Raw genomic sequence first — 15,748 nt, 5'->3', positions numbered from 1 at the left:
TTAGAAATAAGAAGAGTGCATAGGCTCATGGGGTGTTGCATAATCAACACAAGTAGGCATCACCAATTAGCTCTAGGAAGAGTTGAATTCTCAAGCAAGGTAGGAAATAAAAGGTCTGCATATCTTATGTTATTTACTCTTATTTCCTTTAAGTAGTAAATATCATTAATCTTAGCAATCATGAGCATATGTAAACAATTTGTCTAGCTTTCCATGTTTCTTGATTATCAATTGGTATTCTTTGGTTCAGTGTGGGAAACCTTTTGTATATTAAACAACTCTTTTAAGAGAAGAAACCATGGAGAGTGATACTTCAAAGGGAAGAAGAGCTCAAACATTGGATTCATTGTAGCAATTGCTCTTAAAGAGATGGAGATTAAGGTTATCGTGCTTAGGGAGACTATGCACAATCACATGAGTAACATCAATAGTAGTAACAATTGTAGCTTGGCTATTATTACATATATGTAATGGAAAATGGGGAGTGATTTTTCATTGGCTTCTCACAATCAGAGGAGGATAATGAACTTAGTAGCAATGGAGAAGTGAAAAAATTGGTATATCCTCTTAGGGGGAGTAATATCAGCAACCACATAGTGACAAAAAATGGATGAATAATTAAGAGAGATATTATATGCTCAAGGGGAGAATATCGAGCATTCCAGTGCTTTAGAGAGGATCATAAACTAAAAGAAACCATAAAGAAATTTTATTTTTGTTGATTGGAATCCATTGTTATCCCTTGACATTGCTATCAAGAAGGGAAAGTGTGTTAAAAATAGCAACAAGAAATGTTAAAAATAGCATCAAGAAAATCCTAATTTAATTTGTCCTTGAATTAAATTAGGAATTAGATTGCAATCTTAATTGTCATAGCAACTTGTAGTACTTAACTAAGTTAGCATGACTTAGTTGTCTCAATTAATTCAAGTTGGGAGTCTATCTAGAGTCATGTACAATGGTTCCTAAATTTTAGGGGCCTAGGTTGAGTTCTTTTGAGTTGTAATTATTTAATTTAGTTTAACTGAGTTAAATTTAGTTAAACTAGTTCCAACTGACAGAGGAATTAGTGGTAGATCTAGTAGTGGGGTGTAACTAGCAATAATAAACTAGTAAACTAAAGATTCACTCATAAATAACTCATGCATATCAAATTAGAGAAACACCTAGTTGAGATTAGAGTTTAGGGACAATGTACTATCAATTGTAGAATCATCTAAATTAAACAGATGGTGCATGTGATTAGAATAAGGCCTAAAATAAATCATTCCTTATTTATAAAACTCACTAATTTTAGCCATTCGAATTTCATTTAAAAGGAGTAATGAAGGCACAAGTTTAATCATTGTTTTTGTGAGCGCGAGTTGGTGAGACCAAGCAATAGGAAGCATAAGTTTGTGGAGCTTGTGACAAAAAGGTATGCTAAGAGAAGCTTCTGCAAAGGTTGGTAGTGAGATAGATAGAGATAGTGCAGAGGTTGCTCAGGCTTGAGAAAAGAATTATAATCTTCTCATATTTTCTAATTAGTGCAATATATAGATAGCAGGGTTTTTTAGTTGTGGATTTCCGCAAAAAATTATTGTGTTACATGTCATTGAATTCTTTCTCTTTTATGCTTCATGATTTCATCGACTGTTTATTGTTTCCACTGATGAGTAGAGTAGATTCAAGTAAATTGTTTTAGCATATTACAATCTCCAATTTGAATCTACAAGGAATTTCTACATGGTATCAACGCTGAAATCACTATAGAAGAGGAGAATACAAGTTTATATTTTGCAGGAGAAATCAAATTTGCAATGTCATACTTTAGAGCCAGCAGGATGTCATTCTACAGATTGAAACTCAAATATGAACTTGAGGGTAGTTCAAAATATATTTCTTGGAAGGACAGGATGAAGGTAGTGTTGGAAGACAAAAAGCTTAAGGAATTCATAGATAAAGACATTACTAAGCGAGTAGATGCTCAGGATCTATGGAGAAAGTGTGTGTCAAAGATGATAAGGATTATCCTAGAAGGAGTTCAAGATAATATTTTTCAAGTCGACATGGTAAGGAAACTACATTCTGAATGTGGAAGGCCTTAACATACCTATTTCAAAATAGTAGTAACAAAATGAATTTAGCACTGAAGGACAAGCTCAGAAAGATCAAGATGGATAAGGGTGACATTATACCGAAGTACTTGACCAAGTTTTCCCAATGTCAGGATGCACTTGGAAGTGTTGATGTTACAGTTTTTGAAGATGATCTAGTGAGCCTAGAACTTCTAAGACTTCCCAAGAGCTAACACAGCTACTGGGACTCAATTAATGGGAGGGAGAATCTACCAAAGTGGTAGCAATTATGGTCTAACTTGGTGCAAGAAGAGATTCAGCAAAACTCCAGAGATGGGACCTCATCCAAATAAGCAAGAGGATTTTCCATTAGTGAATAAAGAAAAGAAATTCAAGGAAAATAAGTCCTAAGGCAAGGAGGGTGGTAAGAAAAAGGACTTGTCAAAAATCAAGTGCTTTCACTTTCACGAGTTTGGGCACTATGCCACAAAATGGCCACAAAAGATAGAAAGGAAGAAGAAGGATGTAGTAGCAACATTAGGTGAAGCTCTAGGTTCACAATCTGAGCTTTATTTCACTCTCATTTCATGCATGAAAAGTATTGTAATGGGAAGCATGCACTATCTTGACAGTGGTGCCTAGTTGCATATGATGAGGAATAGATATCTCTTCACTGACTTGGAGGAGAAAGACAATAAGCATAACATATAATTTGGAGATGATGAGAGGCATAGCGTGACCAACATTGATACTTTTAATTTTTAGAGGGAGTCAGGATCCCCTCTTAAATTCACAGATGTGATGTATATTCCAAGACTAAAGAAGAATCTTGTTTCCATTGCAGTATTGGAAGACCGTGGCTATGATGTGAATTTTAGGAAAGGAAAGGTTTTCCTTAGACACATCACCATGGGACAGGTGTAATAAATCGGTGTTTGAGTCAAGAACCTATATTCACTTTAGGTACAAGATGCATGAAAAGCCTTAAGGATCAAGGAAAAAGTTTGAGACTTGGTGGTTGAGATGGAGCATGAATTACTTCACAACATGCAACCTTAGATGTGGCCTCAACAAGTTTAGGAGAAACCACAATTGGGGAAATAGAGAGGAGATCAATTGGAGACATCCACTCAAGAAGAGACCTCCAATAAGGGGGAATGTCAGCCAAGTGGGTAGAGGGAGCACATGCATCCATACCTATAGGTGAGAGGTGGGGCAATGTGAATCAATAGTCCCAAGAGTTGCAAAAATTTGGGCAGGGTCCATTGAGGTGTGTTTGTATCATGGATCATTACCTTGCTACAGGGGCCCAAAGTATTCACTAGCAAGAGGCTCAATGTAAGTTAGATACTGAGGAGTGTAGAGTAATGGTGATAGTAGAGAAGGAGGCTCAGTATCAGAGTTGGTAGTAACACAATTCTCCCATTATATAGTTGTGGACATAGTAGATTTAATTTATTTTGTTTGGATGCTTTTTGGTTGCAGATGTTGCAGTAGCAAAAAAAATAGTGACAAGTGTTGCATACAGAACATTCCAAATATACCAGATTTGGATAGAGTTTAATTTCTTTCTTGTGGAGAGGGAGTGTTGAAAATAGAAACAAGAAATGTTAAAAATAGCATCAAGAAAATCGTAATTTAATTTGTCCTTGAATTAAATTGTAATTCTAATTGTCATAGAAACTTGTAGTAGTTAACTAAGTTAATTTGACTTAGTTGACTCAGTTAATTCGAGTTGGGAGTCTATCTAGAGTCATGTAGAGTGATTCCTAAATTTTAGGGGCCGAGGTTGAGTTCTTTTGCATTATTTAATTAAGTTTAACTTAAAGTTCAGGGACAATATACTATTAGTTGTAAAATCATATAAATTAAATAAATGGGGCACACAATTAGAAGAAGGCCTAAAATAAATCGTTACTTAATCAGAAAAATCACTAATTTTATCCATTCAAATTTCCTTTAAAAGGAGGAATTAAGGGAAAATTTTAATCATTGTTTTAGTGAGCACGGGTTGGTGAGACCAAGCAATAGGAAGAAAAAGTTTGTGGAGCTCGTGAGATAAAGGTATGCCAAGAGAGGCTTTTCATAGGTTGGTAGTGAGATAGATAGAGATAGTGCAGAGGTTGCTCAAGCTTGAGCAAAGCATTATAGTCTTCTCATATTTTATGATTTATGAAATATACAAATAACAGGGGTTTTTCACTATGGTTTTTCCTTGCAAAGTATTGTATTATATGTGATTTAATTATTTCTGTTTTATGCTTCGTGATTTCATCGATCCTTTATTGTTTTCGTTGATGAGTAGAGTAGATTCAAGTCAATTTTTTTAGCATATTACAATCTGCAGTTTGAATCTACAAGGAATTTCTACAAACAGACTATCATCCTTGAAGAATTGAAAATAATATATAATAGTAGGAGGTATGTTTCCTAATAATTAGTTTGTAGATGTGGTTGGCAAAATTCACTGTGATTTTAGCTAAGAATGGATGGTAGCATTCAAGTACTATACTAGATAGACATGGTTAGATATATGGTGAAAGAGTGATATCATCCACTGCCGAGAGAGAGATGGGTGTCTACCTTGATGTAAAAGTGGGAGAGATACACCAACCATTAGTAGATATTTCCATAAATGTGTGGAAGATTTCCATCAATGCCAAATGGGGAGATTGTTGGTATCATGAATTGTTATCATTGATGTCAACCTTAGATAATTGTGTCAACCTTAGTATGAAAATCATAAGATGATATGATTGTTAGCATTGGAATTGATGAGAGAGATTGTAGTTGAAGTGTTTTTCTTGCTCAACTGGAGTTGCATCTTGGTTGTGGATTCTAGTGAGTGTGGAGCCTTTGTGGAGACTAATGAGTGTTGATGCCTAGCCAAGGTCAAGGATGGAGGTTATATCTTCAAAGGATTTTTTTTTGGAAGATCAGATCATATGATCCTACAATATACATGGTTATATAACTGTTGAAAAGACCTTTCTAATGGTATATTACATCTTTAAAATATCCCAAGGAACCAAAAGTTATTCAAGGTCGAATTTCGACAGGGTTCTTGGAGAACATTGTTCCACAAACTAACCGAAGGTGCAATACAAACTCTTTTCTCATTATCTATCATAGAAATTAATAGTGCACTCTAGAGTTTTGACCATAGGTCCTAACAGTCCCATAGTAAACAACCCTATGAGACATAGATATGTTTATTACAGGAAGTATAAGTTCATGTCCCATAATGGAAGCTTTCATTATGTGTTTTTGTTGTGAGTTGATGAGGTGCAACATGGTTGATGGGAGCTATGAGATGACGATATTACCACAAAATGTCACAAAAAATCATGTCCCGCCATGGAGGATGAGGCTAAGGAAATTTGCAAAGGAAGGACGTGAGACAAAAACAATATTTTTCATCTAATAGAAAAATTTCATGTTGAATCATGAAATGTGAATTAGGAGCTTGGAGTTTAGGAATGTTGTGGAGCCATAGTTGATGGACTTAAGGAGATGGGAATTGGTTCATCATGTGATGGCCATTTTCCTAGCACACTGAAGAGGCCTTTTTAGAAGTGTTAGTGTGGTGAGTTGAAGAGTGTGGTGCTATATGGAAAGCATGAGACTGGGATGGAGATGGAGATCAACACTCAATAGCAATTATGAGCCCAAAACCACTTTTGGGTTATAAAGAAATCATGAAAGACAAATTCTTTAGGACCCTTCTTCCTTACTCTAACAAGTGGATTTTAGGTGCAAGTGATGAGGAAAATGGATAGTGTGGATCAATGAGGAAGCAACATGTGGCAGTGATGATGATGTGGTGCTTTGAAAAAGTGACACGTGGTAGGATAAAATAGCCTTATTGGGTGGCCAAGTGGGTTGAATCTAGGTGCTATGTATCTAGATCATAAATAGAAAAAAAACACAAGAAATGATAGATATATGATAAGATAATAAGTCACATCGAAGGGGGAACCTCCCTTTACATCACATAAATGAAAAATTCTCGGATGATTCAAATGAAAAGACATCCGTGGTATATATAGGATTCTAAAGGGTTAGCATATAATTAGGACCTACATAACAATAATAATGTAAGGGCTCAACAATAACAATAGTGGGTATCTATCGAGAACAACAATAACAATATGGGGGTTCTACACTAGTATTATAGGGACCTAAAATGCCCCTCTTTAAAAAAAGTATTTTCCTCAATGCTTGAGTAGTTTTGGATGCTTTTGTATGAAATATTCATCCTCCCATGTGGAACCTTTAGCAGGTAGTTTCTTCCACTTAATGAGATACTCTGAAATTGATTGATTCCATAATTGTCAGATTCTTGTTTTTGTGATTTCTTCAAGTTCTGATACAATTTTTCTTTCCTTGTCAAGTTCTGGCAATATATTTTGAACTAGGAGCCTGTCACCTATAACCTTATTTAAGCATGAAACATGGAAAACTGCATGTACTCATGAATATGCAGAGAGGTCCAATTTGAATGCCATAATACCAATCCTTTGCAGTAAATTGTAACGACAATAGTAATTGGGTGATAATTTATTATCCTTATTTTCTTTCTCGAGCGACATTTTTTTGTATTGTTGTAGCCATAAAAATGCCCAATATCCTACATAAAAAATTCTTTCACTGGGATTTTTATATGCCTCTTGTTTCATTTGATTTTGTACCAGATTCAAGTTATCCTTTAAGAGTTCAAGAACTTGTTGTTGATGCTCGATGTGATCTTCCACTGCTGAACCTTAGAATTTCCTCATAAAGATGTTGTGATGGATGGTGAATGATATCCATAAAGCACCATAAATAGGGCCATTTTTTCTATGGTATGGAAGGAAGTGTTATACCACCATTCTGCCAGAGGTAACCACTTGACCCGTTGTGTTTATTTATTAGATAGAAAGTAACAAAGAGATCCTTTGAAACATTTTTCATTATCTTAGTTCTCTCATCAGGTTGAGGATGATAAGATGAGTTATGAGCTAATTGAGTACCAAAACAAGAAACTCCAAAACATTTGAGTGAAAATGGGACCATTATCACTTATAATAATCTTTGGGTTTCCATGCAGCTTTTGAACTATTTCCACAAATCTAGTAGCGACTCTACTATCTTTGGAAGTATGAGATAGTGCACAAAAGTGTGCATACTTGGTAAGTATATCAATTGCCACCATGATGACACTCTTTCCTTCAGACTTGGGTAAATCTATGATAAAATACATTGAGACATCCTCCTAACACTGAATTGGAATGGATAATGGTTGTAAAAGACCTAGGGTCTTAACTGTATCAACTTTATTTTGCTGGAAAAAGACATTCTGCCACAAACTTGTAAATATCATATTTAAGGTCATCCCAAAAAAATTTCTTCTTGACCCTGTTGTAAGTTTATAAAAATCCAGAGTTCCCTCCTATAGGAGAGGTGTGCAATTCCAAAACTACCTTTTTTTTGAGTTGGGAGTTCTTACATAGATAGAAGCTATATTTGTATCATAATGAATCATTTTTCGAGATAAATGTATTAAATGCACTAGGACCTTGCTACAACATTTGAATTAGTTTTCAAAATTATTCATCATTCTTCCATTCATACCTTGCTTCGCTTATCTAATCATATTGGGTAATAAAAAGGGCATAGAGCAATGCTTCCACATCATCATCCCTTCTTGAGAGTGTACAACATTTTTCTTTCCCTTTCTGTAGACGATTTCAAAGTCACAACCCAACATCTTTGTGACCCATTTTTGCTGCTCGATTAAAGATAATATTTGTTTCAAGAAGTATTTAAGAATATCATGATCCGTTTCTACCTTCAAGTGTATTACCATTCGGTAAGGATGCCATTTCTTCAAGGCATGTAGTATTGCCAACATTTCCTTCTCATAAAAATGTTTATGTAAATACTTTCCCTTGGTTGGATGACTTTCAAAGAAATGGGTCTTCCTTATTTCATTTAAAAAACACTAATGCAATTTCAAGAGGCATCACATTTTACAATAAACATTTTTGTGAAAAATGGTGTAGATAAGATCAACACTCGACACATTTTCTCTCTATGATGTTGAAAGACCTTAGTTGCTTATGGAGCCCAAAACAATGCATCTTTCTTCAGAAAATTTGTTAGTGGTGCTACTATTTTCCCATAATTCTTAACAAAATTGCGATAATACCCTGTCAACATGAGAAATACTTGAATTCGCCTTAAGGTTATGAGGATCTTCCACTCCTTTATGGATTTAATTTTGATCGTGTCTACCTTAACTCCCTCACAAGATATAATATGACCCAAATATTCAACTTCTTGTACCCGAAAGAAACATTTTGAGGGTTTTTCATACAATTATTTCTCCTCTAATAGTTTGAGAACCCTATCAACAAGTTGAAGATGACCTTTCCAAGACTTGTTGTAGATTAGTATATCATCAAAAAAACACTAACACAAATTTTGTAAGGAAGGTTTTGAAAATGGAATTTATCAAATATTGAAATGTGGAAGGTGCATTAGTAAGATGAAAAGGCATGACCAAAAACTCATAATGACCTTCATGAGTTCTGAATGTTGTTTTTGGAATGTCCCCTATCTTCATTCTAATTTGATGATAATCCGAGTGAAAATCTAGCTTGGTGAAGTAAATTTCTCCATGTAGTTCATCCAACAATTCATCAATGATAGGAATTGGAAATTTATATTTAATAGTGAGATTATTGGGATCTCTACAATCTTGAGACATACACCATGATATATGCTTCTTGTGATGCAATACTACTAGAGAAGAGAAGGAACTTTCTCTAGGTTGAATTATACCTCCATCTAGCATTTCTGCAACCATACTTTCAATTTCACTCTTTTGATCATAGGGATAGATGTAGCATATGCTTTTTGGAGGAACACTTCTAGGAATCAAGTGAATAGCATGGTCATAATCATGAATAGGTGGGATACATTTAGGAGCCTAAAATTCCTTGGAATGATTGTCGACGATTCCTTGGAAATCCAGATAAACAAATGACTTAGATGTTTGAACATCTAGTGACCATAATTGTGTAATAACCCTGCATTGTTCCTTATTCAAAATATTTTTCATTCCATTAGAAATAATTGTCTTTCCAGTACCCCTTAATTCAATTTCCTTTCCTTCCCATAAAATTATCAAGAAAATTTCTTGAAAATTAAAAGTTATTTCTTCAAAAATTGTAACCATTAGATTCTTAATACAATATCAAGAACACCCATTGGAATATTGAATACATATTTCCCCATGGTTAAATTGATATTATGGAACTTCCTTGAGAAATTTATAGTTCCTCCATTTTCAACCATCACTTGACACTATGGTGTTAGATATAGAAAGCAATTCAACTCATTGGCTATCTTAAAATGAATAAAATTATGGGTACTACCTAAATAAATAAACAATATATTGACGGTGCTAGATGTCGCCAATAGTGAGGGGGTGTTCTCAATATGAAGTCTCAATTAGACTTCACATCATTTGGAAAACGAGCCCTAATCAGAAAATTAGGTCAGTTGACATGATCTTAAAGATTTGCCTTGGCTGCAATAAATGACAGAAGAGAAATGAATGTACTTTTAAGATAAAAAAGTTAGTTAGCCTTGTGATGTATTCAATTGCAAAGTGTATAATTGTTCTTTCATTGAAAGGAAGAGAAAGTGAGTCTTTAAGAGAAAAGAAATAATATTGTCCTAATAAAGGGACATGTATATCTGAAAGATCCATTGATAATCTTGTGAAATAGTTCAAAATAAATATTGATCATGAAAGAAAGAGACACATGATTCAAATTTGAATACTAAATCCAAATAAATATTTCATTTCCATTAGCATGTGTTTAAACAAATTAACCGATCAAACGAGAACTGTTGCCCAAAACCCCAAAAAAACATGGAAAAACAACCCAAAATGAAAAGTGTGTATGCTGGAATGATGTTTTTTTTGGGTAAATTCCAAAATTTTAGAAATGAAATTAAAACTAATGTAGCATGACTCCAAAAATTATTAAAATTCCAATAGTTTTCAATAATACATTGAAGATAACATATCACAACTCAAAAAACCTAAATTTCCAAAAAAGTTCAACCATGGTGTTACGACTCTTAAAAATGTTACAATTTTGATGTTTTCAACTATGATGTTAAAGAAAAATATTACGACTCCAAAACACCTTAAAATTTCAACATTTTTCAACCATGTAATTTAAAAAAAATATCATGACTATAACAAACCTTTTATTTTCAACATATTTCACGATAAAATATCACGAATAAATTAAATCTTAAAAAAAATACCTAAATCAAAAATTAGTTACTAAAAATATAGTTATTTTAAAATATTAGCGTGAAACAACTTAGCACATTGCAACAAAAACTTAAAAATCAACCCTCAAATCAACACCTAGTGGGGACATGCTTGACCTATTGAAATTGATACTTAAAAATCAACCATCAAATCAACACACTGTGGAGGCAAAATTGATTCATTGAGACAATTTTTTTTTTTTATCAAATTAATACATATTAGGGTCAGGTTTCTAGTCAAACATCGACACAATCATTATAACAAAAAAAATAATCAATAAATAAAATATAATAAATCATAACCAAAAAAAAGAGTCAAAAATTAAATTAAAACATTGAGAAAAGAAAAAATAGTATTAGTATATATATATATATATATATATATATATATATATATATAATATATATAATCGATCTGCCACCCCTGCCCATTTAATAAGGGGTCGTGGGCTAGGGTGGGTGCCCTAGCCTGTAAACTCTTAGCTGTTGGACGAGAGTGGCAAGCTAATCCATGGAATCACCCTCCGCCATGCTAGGGGAAAGAAGGTGATTTCGAGAATCACCACCTACCATGCTCAGGGCCAAAGGGTGATTTTCATAATCACTCTCTGCCATGCTCGTGATGAGCCTCAGTATTGCAACAAGAATGTTGCAACTCCCAAGGCTACCAACTTTAATTATCAACTCGGGGTTCATACAAACTTAAGATGTATCGATACTATATGTACAACAGACAATGTGTTCTTCCTTCGCTTCCATGATGTAATGGAGTGAATGTAATCAAATCCTAAACTAATTGCAGAAATGGAAATGCTCGAAATGGAAACCTTAACCTATTGTAGGAAAGAAAATAAAAGGAAAGAAAACCTATTCTAATTTCATAAAGAAAAGATCATGAAATAAATATCAATAATTAAATTTCAAAGAGTCTAGATCCATTGACTAAGTTCATTAGATGTGGAAATCAAGAAAATCATTATTGTATTATGCAATTCACAAATATGTCTATTAACCCAAATTGTTGAGATGTTTTACAGGGGGTAAAAGGGTAACTCCTAAGTGGTGTTTATTCCTCCTCAACCATTGATTTGGAGCCTAAGGGCTATGATTCAACCCTAAGAGATAAAAAAAAATATTTTTTAGTAAATTTGGGCAAGTATATACATGCTAGAAGAGTGCTACATGAAGTTATAGGTGTTGCTACAGGAAGTTATAGATTTGCTACAGGAAGATATAATTCACCGAATGAGAAAGAAAATAAAATCCTAATTGGATGGGACAAAATTTTTTGTTGACTAGGATTTATTAGGTCTCCATTCCAAGTGTAATCACTAAAAACCACCTCGGTTAATACATGCTAAAAAATAGAAGAAACTTGCTAGTCTAAAATCTAGAAATTTCAAAACTAATGAGCTAGTTAATCTATCAAATACCTAACCTAATCAAGTGAAAATGAAATGGGGTAATTTTTTTATTAACTAGAATGTTTTTGTGATCCATTGCAAGTGGAATAAACTTGATTGAAGCTCATTAGCATGTTCTAAAAATTAGCAGACATTTACTACTATTTTCCACAAGGACTTCCAGAAATTTAGATTTGGGAATAATCAAACTAATCCAAGTAGCTGAATGATTAATGAGACCTTCCAAACTTATTACAAGGATGTAATCATGATTGTGATCCTACAAAATATCTCACATAAACCATTTAACCCAACCCTACAATAAGAAATCATCAATACTAGATACAGAAATAGAAAAAGACAAGAACAAGAGATGCATGTGAATAAGAAGTGAAGGGAAGAAAAGTAAAAGATACAAAAGGGCTCCGAGGCTCCTCGGATGGCCAAGCCCAAGGAAGCTCAGAGTCCTATGAAGGAAACAATGATATAGAAGGTGAAAATGGTACCAAACTTCATTATTTCCATAAATGCAATTACATCCCTACAAGAAACGAAAGTGTAGCTACACAAATACAAGTTTTCTCCGCAAGAAGACCCAAAAAAATATACACCTAGAAGAAAATTTGACTTGGTACTTATTCAAAAATTATTAGGAAGCATTCCCCATGAAAGGAGGAATATTTTCCCTCCAAAATCCCTCAAATAGTAGATCTGGTTCCCAATGCTAGGAATCTGGATTAAATGACAGGGAACACATTCCTAGATTTTTTCAATCATTGGAGCTCCAAAATTTGTGCATGATTTCATGATATCTTGTTGATTTATTATCCAATATTGATCCTCTTGTAGTAGGGAGCAAGTCCCTAAATTATCTCCTCCTCCAAATCTTCATAATCTTCCCAATATTCTCACAATATTCCACAAAAATAAATAATATTAGGTAGAAATATGAAATTATCCATAAACATTCCTAATGAATATATTAAATTTAAAACTAAATTATATAATGCAAAAATATAGGTTTAATGTGCTGAAGGATGGTCAAATGGGCCTTAATTTATGTCTAATTTGGAGGCCCATCATACCCCCTGCTAAAAGTGTTGCTCATCCTCTTAGCACCTTAGTGACCTCATTGTGCCTCATTCATGGCCTTGGTGGCCTCTCTCTTATACATTCCTACCTTTTTCCCGTTATGCAATATGGGTTCTTGAATATTTTTCTGTTTGGAAGGGACTTCCACATCCTTTTCTAATCTCCTGCTATATTTTTTCCACCATTTGGACACCTCTGAAATCCTCAAAATGCCCTTAGATGAGACCCTGTAGCAACACAGAGCATCATGTAGCAAACCTATAGTATGATGTAGCACATAACAAAATCTATCAAATCTTGACCAAAAATGCACCTCATTCTTAATTTTTTCCTCTTACCTTTCTATAACATCTTCTATGTCTTGGAAAAAAACTAGAATGAAATTAGAGACCTCTTAGAAGGCCTCTTTTCATCATCGCGGTTTGAGTTCTATTTTGATGGTGAATGCCTTCTTCCATTTTGTTGGATTTTTATTCTCTTTTGTGGCCTAGATGATTGCCTAACGAGCTTTGGAGTTCTCTGTTTTGATTAGGTCTCTCTTAGGCACTGTTATTTTAGTTTTTAGCACAATTTGTTCATTTCTTCCTTCTTGAATTTTTCTTTTAGCTAATTTCCCTCCTCTCCATATTATTCTACTTCTTCATCAGCTTCTTCTTCTCCTCATTCTTGGTTGTGGGATTTATATGGTTAGATACATGTCCATAACTTTCAATACAAATTTCCAAAGTTTGCAAGGCAACTGTGTATTTCTGCTAAAAGTTTTAGATACTTATGTAGAGAGGGTTTTTATGACAGAGGAAAAAACAACTTTCTTATATTTTTTGGATGAAGGACGATTTCATGCTCACTCAAAAATAATTGCAATTCCCCTTCTTATCAAGATCAATTCAGAGGAAACATCCATATTTCATTTTTTTTTGTTTTGTAAACATTTATCAAAAGTTTCCCATATGTTGTACTACTGCAAAAATGAAAATTTTTGCAGGCATATTGTTCACATATGGCAAGGAAAAATATGTATTTACCCTTAATTTGGGTATTTTCCTTTGAATCCTGGGGTTTGGGGATGAAATTCCTCAAAGTCGAGGTATTTTGCAACAAATATTTCCTTCTGGTAGCATCTATGATTTTCCTATTACACACAGTCTATCTTTCCTGTAGCAATCATGTTTCTCTTGTAGTAGCTTTATTTTCTCCTATAACAGTGCATGATTCACTTGTAGCTGGTCATTCTTCACTCCCCAGGTGTTTGGATTCCTCTATGAGGCTTGGGCTACTTCCTCTTAGCTTTGAGGGAGGTTATTCCTTCAATCTGCTCCTTATTTCCCTCTAATTCTTCCTATTGCTGACAAGTCAATTACTTGTCTTGATTAGGTTTGTTGAGGGAGCTTAAGGCTTTTGACCCATCCTTATCTTATAAAACCTCATCTCTTCTGCATAGAAAACAAATTTCTATCCATAATACATTCAAGAGAATATGTAAAGAATATTTCATACATGTACCTAGCTATGGATCAGATTGTTGGAGGTGATTACATGTTATTGCTGGGCCATATACATCATGATATCCTAATGCATGTCTTCAAAACATGATTATAACTTGATTGATAGATTTTCTTATGTGTGTAGGTGCCTCTCCAATGTGTAGGAAACTTCTTCTGGTGGAATTCCTTCCAAATTGCACACATGGCTTCATCATGCTTCTGTTGGTGGGAAAAAAATATCATAGAGATTTCTATTGTGATTGCGTAGGTTGCTAAAAGAGGAGTCTCTTCCTGTAGTAGTATTTTGATCCTTTCTTCTAGTATTTAGTTGGAATGGTGGTACTTAGGGGAGTGATGAAAATCCATAAACAAGGTTGGAGTCATAAGGAGGTAATGTGAAGAATAAAAAAATGGAGAATACTGCTCTCTTTGTGTTTTTTTAAGTAGGACAGAGTGAACATTTTGAGCAAGTTTCGGTGAAATGGAGTAGATGAGTGACAAAAATTGTGTTGGGGAACCTATATCAACCTTACCTAAAGAAAATGACCTTTTGACCCATTTTCCAATCAGATTTCCTCCTGTAGCTTCTTCTCGTCCATCCTGTAGTGCTATAGGATCTTCCTGTAGCAATTTAGGACAACCTCTTGTAATGGACTTGTTTTTTCCATATCTCCCAAATGGTAGACTAGATTTACCTAAAATATTTTGAGCATGTTGCCATCATGCTTATGCACCTACCCATAGAAACTATTGGCCAATGGATGCACGAATATTGAGAAAAATTGAAAATGGTTGTAGATGATGGAGGCTGATTTCCCAAAAAGCATGTACTGGAATTTGTTGAAATTGCTTGAGGATGTTACCATAATCCATATACATCTCCCGCATGAAAAAATTCAGTAAATGGATGCACATTTTCCAATATGTGACAAAAACAATGTTCTTCTCTGTGTATTTTGGCTTCCTGTAGAAAACAGAGCCTTCCTGTAGAATTCTAGGACAACAAGGAAAGTGAATGGGAAAATCTTGGTAGTGATGGGTGGATGGTGGAAATAGATGAGGTTGATGGATTAGCATGGCCTTGGTCCTTTCGGAGCATTTGAGCAAAGGAGGAGAAATTCCAAGTTTGACTTCCTTTGACTAGAATTTTGGGCAACTTTTTTTCTTTTGGTGCCAACTTGTTTTTGTTGCTTCCACAGGTTGGAGAGCACCTGCATTCATGAGAGAGGGATACATGGAGCAATTTTTTTTCCTTTTCTTCTAGGCCTACTAGCTACCTTAATGAGGATTTCAATGAGTAGGTCTGCCTAGGTGCCTCAAAGGAGGTTTTCACCTAGGATCTTTTCTTTTTTCTCTTTTTTATTATTTTCAACCC

Source organism: Pinus tabuliformis, chromosome J (genome assembly GCF_031772625.1).
Source record: "Pinus tabuliformis cultivar Carrire ecotype Pingquan chromosome J, CPIR1, whole genome shotgun sequence".
NCBI classification, from domain to species: Eukaryota; Viridiplantae; Streptophyta; class Pinopsida; order Pinales; family Pinaceae; genus Pinus; species Pinus tabuliformis.
This window is presented reverse-complemented; position numbering follows the sequence as displayed.